This window comes from Brienomyrus brachyistius, chromosome 18 (genome assembly GCF_023856365.1).
Source record: "Brienomyrus brachyistius isolate T26 chromosome 18, BBRACH_0.4, whole genome shotgun sequence".
Classification (NCBI taxonomy): Eukaryota; Metazoa; Chordata; class Actinopteri; order Osteoglossiformes; family Mormyridae; genus Brienomyrus; species Brienomyrus brachyistius.
The window spans coordinates 7,675,950-7,697,124 of record NC_064550.1 but is presented as its reverse complement, the minus strand read 5'-3'; the positions used below and the strand labels follow the sequence as shown (position 1 = coordinate 7,697,124).

At 39.2% G+C, this 21,175-nt stretch overlaps 1 protein-coding gene and 1 long non-coding RNA gene across 5 annotated transcripts in view; one reads left to right on the top strand and one right to left on the bottom strand.

Moving 5' to 3' along the window:
- Positions 1 to 6,132: 6,132 nt before the first annotated feature.
- LOC125713350 (uncharacterized) lies at positions 6,133 to 16,154 on the bottom strand. The gene is made up of 3 exons (XR_007383564.1): positions 15,943 to 16,154; positions 7,291 to 7,398; positions 6,133 to 7,171 (listed from the first exon to the last, which is right to left on the bottom strand). It is a non-coding gene; the product is annotated as an uncharacterized LOC125713350 (long non-coding RNA).
- The window catches only part of zbtb20 (zinc finger and BTB domain containing 20), a 74,697-nt gene continuing 67,601 nt past the window's right edge, over positions 14,080 to 21,175 (top strand). For 3 of the 4 annotated variants that reach the window (XM_048984371.1, XM_048984372.1, XM_048984370.1), the window contains exon 1: positions 14,080 to 14,463. The gene's annotated coding sequence lies outside the window, so the exon portion shown is untranslated. The remainder of the gene's footprint in view (positions 14,464 to 21,175) is intronic. The other variant, XM_048984369.1, reaches the window with a different exon arrangement.

Sequence of the window (21,175 nt, the reverse complement as noted above, 5' to 3'; positions counted from 1 at the left end):
GGAGAGCAGAAGGGTGTTGTGCGTGTTTAGACTGAGCTGCTGTGAAGCGTTTTACGGTGGCTGGAGTGCCAATCCCACCACCAACCTCACAAAAAATATTTCCCTCATTGTTTTACAGCTACAGCAGAATGCATGTGGAGTGACCACCCCAAGGAGCGTGACGATGCTGATCCTGTGGTCTAGACTGGCCATCTGGCATTCCAGGCATTTTCCCGGCCGGCCCATGGGTCTGTGGGCTGGCAAAATTAATTGGGGGTGTGTGGGGGGGGGGGGGGGGTATGTAGCTTCCAGGTTAGGACCCGGAACCCCTGACCTTCCATTAGGCAAGTGGGTGAAAATAAATGGATGGATGGATGGATGGATGGATGGATGGATGGATGGATGGAGGGTGACTTGAATGAATGAGATCCATTTTGGTTCAATGTTTTGCTTTTCCTATAGTTTTGTACATAATTAAATAACATGTATCACCATTTTGCTGGTTGGTTAAGTAACTTGTAACTCTACCATTTGATTGTTTTTCAGACCATCAGCTTTGGAGTTAATTGACTTACAGGTCCATGGCCTTTTCTGGTTCTTAACCCTGTTTAAATCCCTTCATGCTGAACATCTGGATTACTGTACCTGGTGTCCATCCATCCATCCATCCATCCATCCACCCATCCATCCACCCATAACTGTTTATCCAGTACATGGTTGACAATTAAGTAATTTCAGAGATCATGGGCTATATTGACAAATTTCAGTTGTTTTTTTTAAATTATGCAAATTATTTGATGCATTGATCTATACTGGATGTTGCTAGCAAGTCTGAACCTTAAGAAGGAAACCAAATGCATATGTAGGTGAATGGCTGGAAAATGTATCATGTTTTTCAACAATGAAATTTGTTTTACTGTGTTTAGTTTTGTCCTACTTCTCAAGAATTATTGAGATATTTTTGACTCAGCTGTAAGCCCTCCAGTCTCAACTGTCTCCCCTTCAATGCCAGCTAGAGGTACCCAGCCGCATGTCCTGGGTCACAGTCAAACATGAATCTAAGAGCTCAGAGATTACAGCCCTTGCAAGCCTGTCCCAAATTGATTCTAAAAATAGGATGTCAGCCTTCCGCATACAGATATCGAATGAGTAGGTTCTCACTTGAAAGTGACATAGTTTTAATGTCATAATTTCTGTGGTTTATGTGAAACAGCTTTAGTATTTTTATCATTAAGACTTGATCGGACTTCAGTCGTAATGATTATGATGAGTGCATAAGAGTGGTGGTTCTAGACTATTTCAACTCAGGATGGGGGGGAGGGGGTAGACTGGGGTCAGTTGTTCTGTTAGGGGGGGCAGATGCATTTGACCTTCATTTCCTCCAAGTATTTAGTATATTAGATTGCTCGCATTAAGAAGCAACCAATGCAATGCTGTACAATTTAATTTGAATTTTTTACAAATATGTAACTCTTTCTGAGTTCTGCTTAGACTGTTTTGCTTCCACAAGCTTGATAATTTTTTTTCTCATTAACTTTGCTTTTCACCAAATGTAGTGACTCGACCACCCAGTGCCCACATTAAGAGTCAAGAAAATGTGCTTTCGTTTGTCCTTTGTGTTTCGTCTGTTCCCAGCACACAAAATGTAATTTTCCCAGCCAACATACATAAATGTAAATAATAATAAAATAATCATAATATTTATTTTAGACCTAATTAGCATACGCATTTAGAGGGGCTATGGGGGGGTATGCATGTTGTCACTAGGGGCACTGCCGCCCCACCCCCCCCCCCCCCCCCCCCGGCCACCTCGCCCTCCCCCACCCCCAGAATCGGTACTGGTGTATAATACTGGCAGCTGCTCCTGGTGGAGTAGAGGCTGAACTACGAGAAGTTTCAGGTCATAGGAATAAAGTCAAGGATGAAGAGAGGTGCATAACTATAGAATAGAATAAAGATGCTTTATTAATCTCTGCAGAGAAATTCTCATTTCCTGTCTTTCTCTCAAAGCAGGAGAACAAGCTTGGGGGGGTCACAGCAGCAGGAAACTGGGGATTAAGGGCCTCGCTCAAGGGCCCACAGACATGTGACTATTCCGTTGAGACCGGGGCTCGAACCAGTAACCTTCTGATCACAGACTCAGAGACTTTGTGTTATGGGAAGTTTGCTGGTTCCTGAATGTCATTCATTATAAAAGAATGAGTCATCCCATTCACTCCCTGATGCTCAAAGACATGCCGAATTGTTACCAGATAATGGTCTGCTACCCATATTATTTTTCCATTTGCACTAACGCAAACAGCACTTGATTCTGCTAAGCAGGTTTCTCCCCAGTGCCAACGTGCTCCATCCCAGCACCTTTTCCCTTCCCCAGTTTGATCCTGCTTGTCCAGTTTGGGCTTGACTGGATATCATGAGGGGCACGCTGGGAACTCATACCTTCCCATCCTGGTGTTGGATAAAGACCTGAGGTGGATAAAGACCTGAGGTGGATAGTCCCGGTCCAGAAAGTAAAAATCCACACCAAGGTTTTGTTTCAACCAACCAGTATTGTACTCTGTGACTGAGACTCTTCATACTCAACTGGTTGGTTGAAACATAACCTTAGTCTGGACTTTTACTCTCTGGACCTGAATTACCCAACTCTGCTCTGCTTATAACCAATGAGAAAAACTTCCCAGAAGCTGGGTGCTTGCGTGCCTTGTTTTATGCTGGCTACAAACTAAGGGTTATGTATGTATACAGATCTGGGACAAAATCCATTGATAGGCAACTTTCCAGTTTCCAGAGGGCCCAGTTTAATGTGTCCTGGTACCAGTGAAGGACTCTCCTCTTCAGTAATTACAGAATGATACCCTTCCCAATGTCACGGACCAAATAATTAAAACATGCGAATGACGATTGTTTCTAGACTAAACAGTAACATACCCAGCTTTAGTGATTATTGAGGATGGGTTGCATCATGTAAAATCTAATATGCTTTAATATAAGCACTCCTGTGGGAGTGTCTCATTATTTGTTGCTAAGCTTTGGTGAAATTGCTATAAGCCAACTTATGCCACAGAAAAAAATATTTCAATATTTTGTACTAAGTGTACGTAAGTATACAAGTAGAAGCAAACATAGTTAATAAATTCTCTCTATTATAATCAATTATACATTTACAGTTTGCAGTTTCGCTTGAACCGTGGATATTAGGTGCCCAAGGAGCGTTGTGATTACAAAAATTTGGCAGGAGTCTGAGGTTTTCTTGGAATGCAGTCAACAAAAAGTGTTTTCAACCAATTTTAATGCCCCCATATTTACTCCTGTTATGGAAATAAATAGCAAGTGAACATAATTCAGAAAAAAACTGAGATTTTTATATTGTTTGTAATAATGTGTTATTACCCTAAAATGAGGTTCTCCAATAGGCAGCCTTTGGGCCTAGTGTGGTCTACGGGAGGTTTGGTCCGCGGGAAACATGTCATATTCATCAGTGTAATCACGTTTTAGATAAGATAGCCTTACCATCCGGTCACTGACCTTCTACACTCTTCACTCTGAAGCGGCCGCTGAATGTTCAAGTAGCAGCGGAGTCTGACAAGAATGAGAATATAACACGACTGCTGTAGGGTTGACAATGAAGACGATCAAGTCAAGTCTGCCTGGACTGACCAATGTGGCTATGATTCATCCATCCATCCATCTATCTATCCATTTTCCAACCTGCTTATCCCACTGGGTTGTGGGAGGTCTGGAGCCTATCCTGGAAGCAATGGGCATGAGGCAGGGAACAACCCAGGATGGGGAGCCAGCCCATCACAGGGCTGGACTGTGGGGGGGGGGGGGGGGGGGGGGAACCGGGATTCCCAGAGAAAAATCCACAATGACATGGGGAGACCATGCAAACTCCACACACATGTGACCCAGGCGGAGACTCGAACCAGTGTCCCAGAGGTGCGAGGCAACAGTGCTAACCACTGTACCACCATGCCACCCCCTGTGGCTATTATTATTATTATTATTCTTATTATTATTATTGTTGTTGTTATTATTACTACTACTACTACAACTACCTCTGTTACTACAGAGATACTACCACTAATAATAGGTAACAGTAATAGCTGCATAGGAAAAAACGTAAACCAGCACAACAGAAAAATATCAGGGCAGTGGCCCTCGGCTTTGTGTCGCTGATAGAATTCGGCTTTTAGAAAAGAATAATTGGGGAACACTGCCCTGCAATATGTATAATTCCATATGTTGACTCTCTGATGAATAATGAATAAATTATACATAACCCTGAGATTATTGAGGACAGGTTGCATCATGTAAAATAGGACATGTTTTCGGTTGAGGAATTAACATACTTGCTGGTGCCAAGGAGCTGTTGGGCATGAGGGGATCACTTTGTGTAAATGATTATGAAATATGCAAGGTAATCCCTGGAAGCAGTACTCTGATGGTGAATTTGTGAAGACATGACTCTCAAAGCTACAGAAATCGTGTGTCGGGCTTTTGCCAGCATAAGACTGTCGAGAAATGCAGCTGCAGACAGGATTTCACATCTCGCCTATCTCCATGTGTCTTTTTTTTTTTATTCATGAGTGCTTTCTGAGTAAGTGTATGGTGATTAACTGTATTGAATGGCAGGTATAGAACTACTTTACTGAATCTGAGATCCCCAGTAGCTGAAGATCTGTTTACTTGCAACTGTCACAGCTTGTTACCGGACATTTTTATACTTGCATTTTACCAATAATCACATTTTAACAAGAAAGAGTATAATTGTTTATAATTTTATTATATGTGGGGTAAACCACTAAGACCCTCCACCCCTTTTAATAAAAAATGAAGTGGAATGTAATTTACATTAGCCCTCTTGGGACTGGATTGGGTCCAGGGCGGGCCCTTTATTGAAATGATTTTTCAGCTCTGCAATGGTACATGGACCCGATTGATAAAGCAAGAATCTAAGAATGGAAGTATGCATCCATCCATCCATTTTCCAAACTGCTTATCCTACTGGGTCGCGGGGGGTCTGGAGCCTATCCTGGAAGCAATGGGCACGAGGCAGGGAACAACCCAGGATGGGGGGGCCAGCCCATCGCAGGGGAAGTATGTGTTCTGTGGTGAAATTATGTGTGAAATAGAGGGGGAAAGTACGCTGTAGACATCCTGCTCTTCTGCCCTGGATGAAAAAGGGAATTCTTCTTTGGAGTAAAGGATGTGGAATTTAGAATGGACTTGATTTTACCCTGCCTACATCACGTGTGTGTAGGTACCGTGCGTGTTACCGTAGGTAACCATTTTAAAGGAAATGTATATACCTTCAGCATTTTGAGAACTTAGCCAACATAAATAATATCATAGTATTCCATTAGAGGAAGGAAAGTCTATTGCAAAGTACACCACTATATGCACCAAGGATCTGATAGGCGGAGGAGAACACCGGCATTATCAAACGAGTTTGCTAAGAGCCGAAAATTGGACAGGCTGAGCTACAGGATTTTGTGTCTGGCTGGAGTACTGACTAGCCATGCTGCTGGCAAATAACAAAATGACAGCTAAATGATCCATTTGCATCCACTTCCAGTCCTGGCTACTTAATACAAGATGGTCATAGAGTTCATCACGTAAAATTGGTGAGATTTTTACCCTCCTGAACACCATGAACCACTGCGCAATGGAGTCTGTAGGCAAGAGAGTCTTAAATTGCTGATTGCTAAAATAAAGCATATATATATATATATATATATATATATATATATATATATATATATATATATATATGTGTGTGTGTGTGTGGCCTCATGTCTGCAGCTGAACAGTCATGGTTATTTATTTATGTAAACATTTATGGGTCTCTGCAAAACGAAAAATAGGTCCCATAACGTCAGCTAAAGCGTGATGTGCTATCGCGTCCACACCTGTTTACAATAGCTGAATATATATATATATATATATATATATATATATATATATATATATATGTATACATATATATAATGTGAGTGTGTATACATATATGTATGTATATACGTGTGTGTGTGTGTGTGTATATATATGTGTGTATAGTGTGTATATGCCAGAACGTATGCTTTAGCAAAAAAATGTAATGTGTTTGTTTTGGGTTCAAACATTTGAAGATAAGTATAAGTTTAAGTTTAAGTAGAGCTTTATTGCCATCCTAACAATACACAATATTTATAGAGTGAGACGAAATATCGTTCTCCATGACCATATGTGCAACATAATACACAACAGCACACAAGACAGGTCACAATGAGGGTGAGAGGGGTGATAATATACACTATACATTATTTATCTAAATATACTGAGGTATACAGTACGACAGGACAGAGGGCTCCACTGAGCAGTGCATCCATTGTTCAGTAACAAGTAGAAACTGTTCATATTGGCCGGAGACAGAACTGCCCCATTGCTATTTTGGAAATGTCCAAGAAAGAGCTGTGATTGGAGTGTATGAAAATCAGGGCTAATGTAAATAAAGTTTTCCACTCGTCAAAGGGCCTTTGCACCTTCGCTTTTCAGGACTGCAGTCAGCAGTGAGAGGACAAAGCTGAAACTACAAACGTCATTAATAAATGTGAGCAAAGTTCAAGAACGTCCATACTGCATGGTTGCGGTAAAAGGTCGATCTAGTACAGGATGACTACTGTCTGGCACTTCCCTAATTTTACCTATAAGCTCTTCTCCGGGAGATGGGCGTACGACCTGACATACAGGATGTGCTCTTCGTCAAACCATGAAATACTAGGACGGTCCAAATATTTCTCCTTTTCTGCTTGTGTCCTATATGATAGCAGGACACTTAAGTGTATTTAACTATGAATGCATTGAGTCCCAGGTCATTTATTTTTATTTTTTTTTGTCATGTCTGGCAGCTTTAGCAAGCAGAATCATGGTCTGAATGCCCTGCTGTGCCAAACATGTTTGCTTTACCATGAGGGGCTCATAACTCTGTACGGGCCCCTCATGTTGGTCGATTTCTTTTTATTTTATTTATTTCTTTCATTTTTAGCACATGTAAAACATTGCAGTGGCTGAGCTGACTGAAAAGGAGGGACAGATGAAGGAAAAAAGAGAGAGAGAGAGAGAGAGAGAAAAAAGGAGGAGAAAGTGAGAGATAAGCTAAGAAAGATGGGAGTGAAGTAGGAAGCACATAACAGGCCACCAGCTGCTGCATCTGCAAAGGAGAGAAAAAAAAGGCAAAAGATCAACAGCATCTGAAAGAAACGCAAAAATTGATAAATACAGGAGTCCCAGGTCATTTATGAAGGGCCATAGTCCCTCGTCCCATTTCACCTTTCTCAACAAAAACCATCCAAGCTGGAGAAGACGACAGATGGATTGTTCCTCCTCTTTGGCCTCTGGTAGGAAGATCTTCACAGGGTCATGGGTCTGAGGCTCTTCCTAGGAGAAGCGGCAGCCAATAAATCAGGAGAACAGTACTGAAGGTATGAAAAGCACTGCAATTAAAAATTGTACGTGATCATTAAATACACCCCGAGTGTACAGAAAAGACAAGAAACCTGTTCAGTTCTCCAGAATAATTGCTGATGAAGGGGAGGAGACGGGTTAAAAAAAAGGATATTTAAGGCCAGAAGCAACTGAGGCATGAATTGTGTTTGGGAGGCAGAATGTGCTGGAAAAAATACTTTTGAAAAGTACTTTCGAAAGGAACTGCAATGCTGCTGAGGTTTTCAACCTCAGTAGTGTGCTATGTGTATCTGGAACGAAACCACCGGAAATACATCTGGCCAATGGCAGACCGATGGTATAAGACAGCTCATTGATGAAACAGGTGGTAGGAATCTACTACTGCTAATTGTGCAGATCAACAGATGGTCTGCAGTTAGTCAGCTGACATTCCTGTGTAATGGCGGTGCAGAAAAAAACTGAGAAAATGATACGCGATGCAACACGCCTTAACACAAATGTGGTATGACAGGCGATGTCTTTATAGAGTTCCATTGTTTGTCAGCAAAAAAAAAAACAAAAAAAAACTGCATTTGCATTGGGTTGTGGAATGAAAGGATTGGATTGGAGGACTGGAAAGACACTGCCTAGTCCTAGATCCTGTTGCTGCATATATACAAAAAAGGGAAGAGTCAGGTATGGATAAAATACATTAGTGCAAGTAATCATCATGGTGTATGTCAACACTGCAAGCTGGGGGTGGTATTGCCATAGTAACGGGTATACTTATGGCAATAGTACATTCATCTGTAAATTTGGGCTGTGGCATTAATCATTTTTAAATTAGATTACATTCGGTTAGATTACATTCAGGTAGATTCAACCTTGTCATTAAGCAAAGTACAAGTGAAGACAACAAAATGCAGTTTGGTATTTAATTCGAAAGTGCAAAACAGGGCAAAAATGCTAAAAACAGTTATACAATATATACACATGTGATAAATAGGTAAGTAGAAAATATACACCTATACATGGTGTCGCTGTTGCCCCCACCAGATGACGAAACACCTCGGGATCCTGGTTGATGACCCCCCCAGGCCAATATATGGTCCAGTTCCACCTCCGGACGCACACACACACACACACAGGTTTGCAATTACATCTTTGTGGGGACTCTCCATTCATTCCAACATGACGACCTTAACACCTACCCAGCCCTAACCATAAATAACCAAACAAAATACGAGACTTTTGCCATTTTTAGTTAGTCATGGATCCGAAAAATGGTCCCCACAGCGTCAAAATAGTTTTATCACATTGTGCGGGGACATTCGGTCCCCACAACGTGATATAAACCTAATCCACACACACACATATATGTATACATGCATGTGTGTATATGTTTTGGGGGTATTCAGCAGGGAGACTGCAGCGGGGAAGAAGTTGTTCCTCTGTCTGCTGGTGTCAGAACGCAGGCCTCGGCACCTCCACCCATACGGGAGCAGGGTAAACGGTCTACGGTTTGGGTGGGAGGAGTCTCCAGTGATGTTGCACCACCCTTTTCAGGAATTGCTCACGCTGGAGGCTCTTGATGTACGGGAGCTGGGTGCCGGTGACATACAGTACTGGGTGGTTTTCACCACCTGCAGGGTCTTCCAGTTGGAGATGGAGTGACTTTATACACACTGTGATACAGCTCAAGATGCTCTCCAGGGAACACGGGTAAAAGTCGGTCAGGATCTGAGATGACAGGATTTCATCAGTCTCCCCAGGAAGTGAACATGCTGCTGGGCCTTCCTGACCAGGGTAGAGGAGTTAATAGACCCAGAGAAGTCCTCAGAGATGCATAATCCCAGTGTTTGAACGTTCCTCATCTGTCAATTGGCCTCGCCTGCTCCTTGTTGCCCCCAGTCTCTTGTTTGTAACGGCACACACCTGCCCCTTGTTATCCTTGCCTTGTGTCCTCAGTCAGTCATTGTGGTTGTTACTCTGTGTTAGTTCCTGTGTTTTTAGTCTATTGCTCCTTTCTTGCTCTCCACATGTCTTGTTGCCAATGTCTTCTTAGTTGTAGTTTCAGTGTTAGTTTACTTTATGGACAGTTATGGTTTAGTTTTTGTTCTTGCCTACTTCTTTTGGCCCCTCATGGTCCCTTTGTTTGCTTTGTGTTTTGTTTAATAAAACCCTGTTTGTTGAGAGCTGCTACGTGAATCATCCCTCCTTCCTCATGCTCCATTGTAACTCTTTTTTTTTGTCTGTGAACTTGGTGATGATAGATCGTGATCTCGATTCATACCGCTATGAGATCTCATTCTAGGGCTGCATGATTAATAATTTTTAATCTCGATTCATACCCCTATGTAATCTCATTCTGCAGCAACACGATTAATCGCTTTTAAATCGTGATCTTGATTCATACCCGTATATGAGCTCATTCTAGGGCAGCACGATTAATCATTATTAAACCACGATCCTGATTCATATCCCTATGCAACCTCATTCTAGGGTAGCATGATTCAATGTTTTTACATCGTGATCTCGATTCATACCCCTATATGGTCTCATTCTTACATGACACCCATTCTGCCGTGTTTGCATCAGCAGGAAGATCGGTTGCATCAAACCAAGCGTTCCCTTTTTCTCCATAAGCTGTATCAACAAATGACAGGACTGCGTTACACCATGTGACAGGAAGAGGGGGTGGAAGGATGAGAAAAGTGAAAGATCAATATGTGAACTGGTACTTTGAGACTTCTTGTAAATGGTGAATGAGCCGACAAAATCCATTTTCAGTTTAATGCAGGGGTGGGAAATCTTATCTGCAAAGTGCCAGTGTGAACGAAGGTTTTTGGAATAATCTTTAGGTCAGTTGCTCAAACCCAGGTGTGAGGACTCTTCAGGCAATCAATCCTCCAATTAGTAATCGAATTTGGGAACTTGAGTGAAAACCCACATATGCAACAGCACTTTCTGAATAAGGTTGCCTAGTCCTGGTTTAATGCATTGGCCTGTCCAGTCCCTAGATCTCAACACAACTGAATATCTGTGTGATGAGCTAGCATGAGCCTTTCAACGTAGAAATCAACTACCTGCCACCTCCACATAACTATGAGAAACAATGGATGGCTCAGTATGCCTATGGAACTCTTTGGTCGCCTTGTTGAGTTTATACCCTGACAAAGAGACTTGTGAAGATGCTGTTTTTAGTATCCGGAAAAGTAAAGGCGATTAAGGCATGAACTGGAATAACAAATAACATATGTGGTGTAAACCTAAAAAAAAATGTCATATTTGTTCAATCAATCAAACAAAAATTGTTTATCCTAGAAATTGCTGTGTTGGAGCAGTGTGCTTGCAAGCAACACTGGCAAAAACACATGATGAATCACCAGAAACACAAACAAACATCTACAGACTATAAACATTGCAACAAAACTAGACTGGAAACAAACTAGAAACGACGATATGGTTTAAGACTTGGAAACAATATCCAAGTACATAATAAACTCTGTGTTACTTATGCAGAACTTATGTATGCACACTGCAATTACCCATACATGTTTATATGATAAGACGTCATCTAAGGCTAAGATTGACACACAAAACGTCAGAGATGACAAACTTTTCTTGTGCACAAAAACAAGTACAACATAACAGCAATCATTTCCCATAGACATTAGGCCAGGAAGCCATGCCAGGATGCTCAGAACACACCCTAGATTTGATGCTAGTCCTTCAAAAACTACACACAAAGGACATCTTAGAGGCATTAGTCCATGGACTTCGGACTGCCAAGTACCTAGTGAAAACCCACACAGACAATGGGTACGCAGGCAAACCTCACGTCAAACCCAAAAACCCGGAGGCGTTAAGCTGTTACATACTGGTTCACACTTAAACCCTGCATTTTAACGACATTTTGTGTACATGAACCAGAGGTTTTATGCATTCTGGACTTCGAGAAACACAATCAGTTTTAGTGTATGACGGGGGAAGTCTTGTTTGTTTGATATGAACTGGGAGCTTGTATTATTTTGCAAATCGTGTTTTTTATTTAAAGTGTATTAAAGACTACTAAAAGATTACATTTTAGCATTATTCTATGTTCTGTGATATTCAATTGACGATAAATAATATTACAGTTAAAAAACATGACATTTCATAGCCATTTTAAATGTACTGCTGTCACCAGCAATATTAACACTTAAATAAGAAAAATGAAGAATGGAATCAAATCAAAACTATACTTGATGGTACATAAGCCGGACTGGAAAACATGATCTGAGATAAAAAAATATATATATAACGTTTTAAAACGATTTTCATTCTGTCTAATGCTACCTCGAATCTGGAATGAGCTCATTTTAACACGTGAATATATCATCCGCCAGCAGAGGGCGCAAAAACATGCCATTTCCTTTTGTAAAATAACAACGTAATACGCTACGATAACTTCAAAAAAGGCCTAAATCCACGCCCCTGGCCACAGCAACCAACTTAAGATATAGTGGTCTCAGAGGTGCGTTAAGACCGATTAAAATATTTCGTTACAAGTGTTCATAATCAATAGAAAAATATGCATTGTTTCCAACGGTAGGTAAAAGCAGTAAAATCAAAATGGGAAAACAAGCATGCATTGTTTAACTGGAATTTAATATTGTAATAACTTTCAGGAGAATGTTGTGTGGTTATCCAACTCAAGAATTTCCATTTATCACTGAGTCATAAGGCTTGTTTAATATTATATTTTCAGATAGAAAATCAGTTCTTTTCCGCCACTAACTGGTTTATGTAGCGTTTTCATTTAGGCGATACATTATTATTGCTAGCTAATTTACATGGTGCAAACATAATAATAATGGACAATATCAAAAGTAAATATCTACATAATAAGAATGCATTCATTTTCATCTAGGAATATTTTATATTTTCAAAGCCGAGTTCAAACTGTAAATGAGTGTATGTATCGACGTTTATGTATTCTGTCTAATTCTCTCGAATCAATCTTTACGTTCGCAGTCATAAATTAACCTGGTTTGCGGATAATTTTATATTTTCATGCGCCTGACCACCCTGTTTCAGTAACTGCTTCTCCAGTCAGGGTTCACGGTGATCGAGAGCAATATCCTGAGAAACGTGACACGCAAGGTGGAGTACAGTATTGCAGGGCACACATACACGCACAAATTTGGAGAGATACGAAAGGCAAACCTCTGATCTGTGAAACGAGACTGGAGTACTCGGGAGAAATAATAATAATAACAATAATAATAATAATCAACAAGCAAACAAACAAATAAAAACACCCACCATACACGCCAACAGGGGCGAAACCTGCGCACGGGCAGTCGGGCGCGCGCTGCACCCCTCGGCTCCGCACGGCACCGAGACAATAAGGAACCCCCGAATCGCCAAAACCTCAACATATTCAGTCTTTTATGTTATGCGGACAGAATTCGCCGCACAAATTAAGCTGGAGTAAACTATACGGCCATTGTTTGTTTTTGTTATTGAATTTTGTCAGTTCATCTTCACTGTTACAGAGTTAAAGACAAACAATAAGAAAATGCATTTAGTCCACCATATTAACATCGTTACAGCGTCCATACCAAGAGTGTAAGAAACGTGGATCTAATGATAAAACATTTTTTTAATGTACGATGTTCACATTGAGAACAAATATGTCTAGAAATAACATAAGGTACAGCTTTAAGTCTGACTCCTGCAGTCTAGACTTCAGACGGGCACACACACCTGTCACTGTCTAGACAGAGGTAATGGTGATGATGATAGTGGAGAGGAGGTGCAGGGGCAACACAAAACCGTATCCTCAGTTGCTCTCATTCAGTGTCAGTCACGGTCTTCTATAAAGATATTGGACAATATAACCGTTCGCTATCACCTTTCCCAACCTGATTGGTTAGATAAACTGTCAGTATTTATTTAAGTTGGCCTGAGGTCAGCTCGGGTCGTTGTCTTAAAAAATAAATAAATGAGAAAATAGAAATGCGTAGAAAGTAAAATGCTCCGAGGCAATCTAGCTTGATGGTATTAAAATGATAGGCAGCCACCTCCTCCAATATGAGCCGGAAAATAATTCTGGTTGGTTAACTGACAAGATTTCCACCCAATGTCTGGCATGAGTAAATGATAGACACATTTAATTGTCAATGAATTGCCTTTCTAAAAGAAGACGGGACATAAAGACTTTCGGGAGTTTTCGTCAACATAATTTAATGTTGTGGACCCTAACACTATATATAGTGCGCATATAATACATTTGGTATATATATTCACATAAACCATATTGGGTACGTATTATTTCAGTTGTGTATAAATGACGCACATATAATGTAAGATGTAAATACAAGCATATAGACATATATGCAGAAATATGTATATATGTCATGTGCGAAGTGTTTAAGACACGTAGCATGTATATATGCTATAGTGCATGACTGTATGGATGTGACTATATAGATCACAGGGACGGACACCGGACAGAATCGCTGAAAATCGATTACAACAATGCAATCGCAAGCCACCAAATCCCCTGCTTGAAATGCGTGAGTCTTCCACCGTTGATTTAATTCAGAAACTGTATACCTTCCCTCTCCATGTTGGATCAAATTGCTTCACTTTATTTGCTACAAATTCTATTTCTGTATCAGAGCCGTAATGGAGTCACTTTCAGTGCTCCTCAGTGCTATGAAATGTGGGTGTGCAATGTAATGATTGGGTCATTGTAATGTTAAACGATTTATTCCCCAACCTACGCGCTTGGAGAGAGTATTTTCTGTTCCAATCGTCAATGAAAAGGCGTGACTATCCGAAATATTCGACGAATAGTGAAAAACGGGCGGGAACTGGATGTACTGGTTGAGGTCTTTTGCCTAGGTAGGCTGCAGCGTGTGTTTATTGATGAGATGAAAGAAGATGGAAGTGAGAAATGAAACAAAGTAAAAAAATATATTAAAAAACTCATACTCTTGCCTGGTGAAAAACGGGGAAGGAGTGACGGGCAATCGCAACAACAGCACGAAAACAAGTTTAGAGTAAAAGGTAAGATATCAGAAAAGCAATGGGAGGGGGCGGGTGTTGATAGTGTCTACGCTATTTATAAGAACAGAAATGTCTGTTATTCTATAGAAATGGTTTATGAAAGTTTTTCGGTCAGCAAACTAAAACAAATGGAATTTAATAATAACAACGCTCTTAGATCTAACAAGTCATGTTTTACTTTATGATATAGCTTATTGTTTGTTGCATCCTGCATAGTTTTGACATGATTTATAATTACTTGATAGTATAATACGTTAAATATCGATTATAATTTCTGCGGTCTCTTAGGCACCAGTTGTTGAATGCGACAGGTAGTCATGTGGTTAATTTGGCAAACATTTTTATACGTCATTAGAATTAAACATTACCTATGTATTGTAAGTGAACCAACAATTGTCATTTTAACGCTTTCATGTGTGGCTAGAAGAAAAGACAATGGATGCTTTACTCAGTTGACAGTATGAAAAGTGCGATTTAAGTTGCCTATAGGAAGTCTGAGACTGTCTGAAATCAAGATTATACCACCCACCCCACCCCCAACACCCGCCCCAGTCGGCGGTTTACTGAGGTGAGCCAAGATGATTTAATACACACAATGATTACCTTCATATGCAACAATTGTTGAACATATCGGGACTAATTTAATTACTTTACCTACCCATGTGCAACCACTTTTTGTCCCAGTTGTAAAAAAATCGTTGTACACATTGTCAGCGTTGTAAAACAATTGCTAAAACTTATATACTTACATTACATAAGGATATAAGCGCGGCGACCGAAAAACTGGTTATAATAAATGGAAAGTTTTCCCCTAAAATAATAATAATGAATTGTTCGTTCCGCGCAAACTTGTAACGAAACGGGCAGTAGTACTAAACAAACGCGGTGTATGTGGTGAAACTGGAGATCTCTACATATTTTATAAACATCCAAGTCTACAGGTCTCTTTTTAAAATGTCTTAAAATTTTATGGCCGCTGTTCGGGCTGGTTTTTTTCGGTGCCGTGTTTTAATAAACAAACCCCCTTTTTTTACTATAAAGTTGACCGAGTTGCGAAATTCCAGCCCTGGCAATACGGATGATCGGAGTTGTATCATAGGTAGTTTAATCCAGCACTGAAGGTCACGTATTTTCTCGAGTGATACGGATGAATTGGCGATGCGAAGGGAAATCGCGCAGCTTAAGCGTTTGGATTTTGAGGGCGAAATATGGCAGAGAGTCAGACAGCGTGTGCGGATCACCGTGGTGTTTAATGTCACTTTGGCCCGCGACGCAGTTCAGACCAAAAGATGCTGGTGCCTTTTTGTATTGCTGGAGATCAGTCTAACATATGAGGCGATGGCGATCTGAAAAAGTGATTAAATACACAAAGATCATAAACCGAAAATAAAAAAAATATCATACGACGTGTGCGGCACACTTTTATTCTTTGTCATACATTAATACCGGTTATTAAAGGAATATAGCGTTTGGACTTACCGCTTTTTCCTTTCGGACGCTGTTCTTCTTTTCTAAGAAATGCAATACATTACTTGTGAATGCAGGAATGCAAAAAGAAAAAAAAAATCGTTATTAGCCCCTTTGAGCTTAATTTTCACTATGCATTATGGATGATGTGGAAAAATACGTGCGTTTCACCTTGGAACAGTGTTAAAGGAATTTAATAAGTTTCTGGTAGGTCACGCATTCTTGCTCAGCTTCGTTCATTTGCAACCAAACTCTCACACCATTTAACCTATTCCAAACCCATGAACTCAGATCGACAAAACAGACATATTTTCTAAATGTAGTCATGTATAGTGAATAATTCGGCTGGTTTGGAGATATCGGCTTTTCTGGCACTGTTGACGGCTGCTTACCTTAAACGTTACAAAGTGAGCTCCTGTAATGACATTGCTTTCTCGTTAATTTAACCATACCTTGTGGTTCATTTACTCAAATCAATCACTTTATAAGTATAGTGTCAAATTTAACTTTATAGGCCTATAGGCCTACGTGCCTTACTTTCTTTACTGCTATTGTCGGTAGTCCTTTTTGCTCTATGTCCAGTATCTTTTTTATATATGGAGGGGAATATTGAGACTTATTAAGTTAAATAGTCTGGTCCATGAAGTTGAAAGGATGGTACGTGACATACGCGTTATGTTACACACCTATAACGGAAGAAACGTAGGCCTGTAAAACTATTTCATAAGACATATGCACGTGAAAGTATTAAAGTGTGTTATTTGAAATTAACAGCGTGGAACTGATTGCAAAAGTATATATAGGGCCTGTATGTCTACAAAAAAAAAAGATCGGTTAAGAAATATGTATTTATATTATTGTTGTCTCCTGTTCCTGGTATAAACGGTGACAAATGGCTTAACGCGGAATGCGGACCTATATGGATTCTGTGAATACAGCTTTACGTCCAATAATACGGGTAAGATAGGAATCGATGTGTTTTATAAATTTTAATTATTATCACTGAAGCACTTCTGAAAACACGTTTTATTTAGGACCTGGACCGAGTTTTTTGCTGCCCATTACATTAGTTGCATTAAATTTTAAGGAGATACTGACTGACGCCGTTAAATGCGCTTTACCTTATACATCGTCGCTTTTACAACTATAAACCACGTTATGAACTTTTTTTCCTCTTTATGTATTTTAAAATTGCAAACTTGCTTGAATGAAAAATCAACGACATCACTGTATATAATTTGTCATGTGAAGTTGTGCTGACCGAAGAGTGTGGAGTTTTAGAGCTCTTTTACATATCGTAAACTTCGACGTTGTCCGATCTATATTGTTATTATCAAGCACGTAACATTGTGTTGAGCCATTTTTCCATTCATTTTTAAAACATACAGAGAAAGGTTTTGCATTAATTGTGCCAGTTAAATACACACCCCTAATGACTGACCTTAATTTAATTACCAACTGGGTATTTTATTTAGCCTGTTTGGGAGGAGATAGAATGAACAATCACAAACAAGTAAGAAAGCCACTGAGACCTACTTTGTGCATGTTTATCTTCCACAGTAAAGAAATGTTTTGCCAGTGTTATATTAAAATAGGGTATTATGAATTAAGCCTTTGAAACTTGAATGTAGCATTTCAAATTTAAAAAAACTTGAGCAACAGACGACTAACGCTGGATCGTTTCTTCCCTGAAATGTGCTGTCATTTCAGTATTACTAATTGCATATATAAACCATTTTTTAGAATATGGCATAACAGAAGAAAGAAAAATAAGAACAAAGAACAAACACAAGAAATAATTAAACTCGGTTTTATGGCAGGAACTCCAAATGGCTACTTCAGACACAGATAAAAGGCACCTTTTCATAGCCTAGCGTTAATCCCAAGGTTAACTATTTGTTACCCACCGTTTCCTCATTTACACTGTATAACTATAATTAATAACCTATTAATGAATATTACATTAATACTTCCAAACAGAATGTCATGTTCAAATCTTTATATTATTTATGGTATTTTGCGGAAAAAAAGTTGGGATTTTTTTTTTCAAAGTCAGTTTTCTATATGATGAATTTGGTAATATGATAATTAATCATATAACCAGCATTGCTCATTTAGGCTTGCCCCCGTAACATAAGAACTTGAGGGTTTTTATGTTTTTAAGTTTTTATTTTTTCCTGTTTAATTCTTTGTAGACATTGGGCCTATTTTGCATATCAAGACTCCTAATTTAAAACATTACAAGCCAAATTAAAAAGCATTGCAGTGTACCAAGCTGTTTTAAACAATTTATAATCTGTAACATTTCAATAATATTTAGCAGTATAATTTATTACAGGTTGCTTAGCGAATAGTTTACCGCAATCTTAATTTTAAAGAGTTTTTTAAACAAACTATTGTTACGATGTTAGAATGCAACCTGTGATTTTATTGAGGAAAATTTTTGTGGGATTTTTTTTTTTTAGTTTTATATACTTTATTGATCCCAGTTGGAAATTAATATGCATACAGCAGTAAGGAACATAAAGTGTACAGACTGGAACACAGGAGTGCTCAAGACCAAGTTTAGAAGACATGTAAATGTAACTTACCGTTGTACAGAAATGGATAAACAAAGATAAATAGATTGCATTTTGTCGTTGTGATGTGCAGAGTCATGTGATAATGTAGCATGTCATCTGTTTTAAAATTTTGCCCTGGAATGTGTCATGGTTTGGGAGGGGGGGGGGGGGCGTAATTGTATTAGAAAAATGTGATCCATTTTAGCAGTTTAGGGTTTAATAGAAAAAAAATAAAAATTCGATTACATTTTTAATTGATTACAGTATCAGTATAGTGAAACAAACCAGTGTGATCAATATCCCAGAATCTTCTGCCATTATGCTAATTACGGCTTCGCTAGCTTTATTTCTGGCCGCATGTTTAAGACATCTGACGGACTTGAACTCCTTTCTGTTTTGCATTTAAAACTGTTTCTTGTTGTGTCTCTGCAACATAAAATTGTTTATCTATTATGCACATGTCATGCATAAATTGAGCTAAATATTTAAACTGAGATGCAAAGGAAGACACTGCAGCAGTGTTATGTCAGTTTTTTTTGGACAGCTTAGATTTCCCCAAGGTCAATGGCAAGTTATTTCCCACCTCCATTATTATTATTATTATTATTATTGTTATTATTATTAATATTATGTGGCACATCCCCATTTGCACTGCTTTGTACATATTATACAATGTGTGTTATACGTACATCCATATACAAATTTGGCAAAATCTCCTCGGTAAAATCGCTTATTCTGATATTCCTTGTGTATAATGCATGTTGTACTGTTTTCTCAGTGCTTGTGATGTGTAAAACATGTGATTGCTATTTAATTATCCAGTGATGATTGTCTAAAGACAATGAATAGGTCTTGTGATGTCCACTGTTCCCTTGCATGTTTTGCATTAATTATATGTGCTTATAGTGGTTCTGCTGATCAGCCATGGTATCAGCGCACATGGCTACTTTGGGCACTTCCCCTGGTCCCCACTATACACACCCCGTACCTCTGACCCGATCCGCCCCGGGACGCTGCACTGGTGTCTGAGCTGCTGCCGTCCAGTGGGCAGCCCGCAGTGGCCACAATATAATTTGCATTTCGGGGAAGTGTGGTACATAAGGTGTTGTGGCAAAATTTTAATACAAAGCGATAAGCTTTTTTTTTTTTTTTTTTAACTTTAGTTGAAATATGTATTAAAAAATACAGTTAAGGATGTACAATGAGTTGTGGGATAATGCAAAAAAACATTAGAAATATAAAATTTCTATAAAAATACAGTTAAAGAATAGTGCAGATGTGAATTGTTTTGGAGATAAACTGTGCAATGAGCAATCCTTATATGAAAAGGAAATTAATTCATTTCTGAGAATTTTTAACTGTCTTTTTTTCTGTAATTGAGGGATGAAATAAAGAGGAGCAAAACTTGAATAGTCTTGTCTCCTATATTATCCTGTTTCAGTGAATTAATCTGGTGCTCGATACCATAATGCCGCTCGACGCATACAAGTACATTTCTGCCATTGTTTCATTGTTCCCCCAAAGCATACCTGAATTTCTGATCACGCAATGCTCCTGTTTTCCTTGGCTGTCTACGTTGGGGGGAGGGGAGCCATTTTTGTGGCCTGTGTTATGTAGTTCAGGAAGTACACAGATTAAGGCAGATGCGTCCTGGTGAGGATGCTTGATGAATTGGTGTAGGTGGGACCAATAGGGACGATTTGTTAAGGTTGGAGGACATACAATAGGGAGTGGCATCTCTGAGGTCTCGTTCATGCTTTTGTGGAGCCTTCTGGATCGCAGCACTTCAGACTTGCAGTATATTGTCGTATCCTTTAATATTTTCAACATTATCATTAATTTGTTCATCTTTTATACTGCTTGTCTTGGACAAATCAACAGTTACGAAACTTAGTCTTGTTTTATTATATTCCGCAAAGGGGAAAAATACTTGAACAAAACAAGAGGAAATATTAACCAGATGTTACAGTTAGAAACTCTGCTTTATAATAGGGCTTATGTCATATACAGCACAGTAATGTCTCCGGCGTTTTTTCAAAGGGTACTGTTGTCTTTAAATAAAGTGTTATGTGTTTCCGCCTGTGCAGAGTTAGCATCATCTCTCATGTTCATGCCAGTTTTCATTTCTCTGTCATTTATCTTTCATGTACTTTACCTAAAGTGCTCAGAATTCCCTCTCTTTTATCAACGTGCGTATGCTTGAGTGATCTTGAATGGCTTCCCATCCTGGGTTCATCTTGCTTTACGGTCTATATTTTCTGAGATGTGCTGTATCTGCACTGTAATAATTGTACGAGAGGTTTATCGTAAATAACGGGATGAATGGACGTTCTCAGGTTTGAGGTGATCATGTAGCAGTACTTCCAAACCACCTGAAGATGTTCTGTGGCAAAATTGCCTTTTTGTGTGTGTGTGTGTATGTATATATGTATGTCTATGTATATATATGTATATATACGTGTGTGTGTGTGTGTGTGTGTGTGTGTGTGTGTGTATATGTATTTCCATATATTGCTTGTCAGGCAATAGTGTTTCCGTGAAAAGAGTTACAAAAATTTGACAGCTGGCTCGTAAAGCAAAAAATAAACGCATCTCTAGGTAAGTTGATGCACCTTTAAAAAATGAGAGGTATGGTAAAAAGTTTGCAGTTATATGATAAACTGTCATGGTCATTAGGCATATAC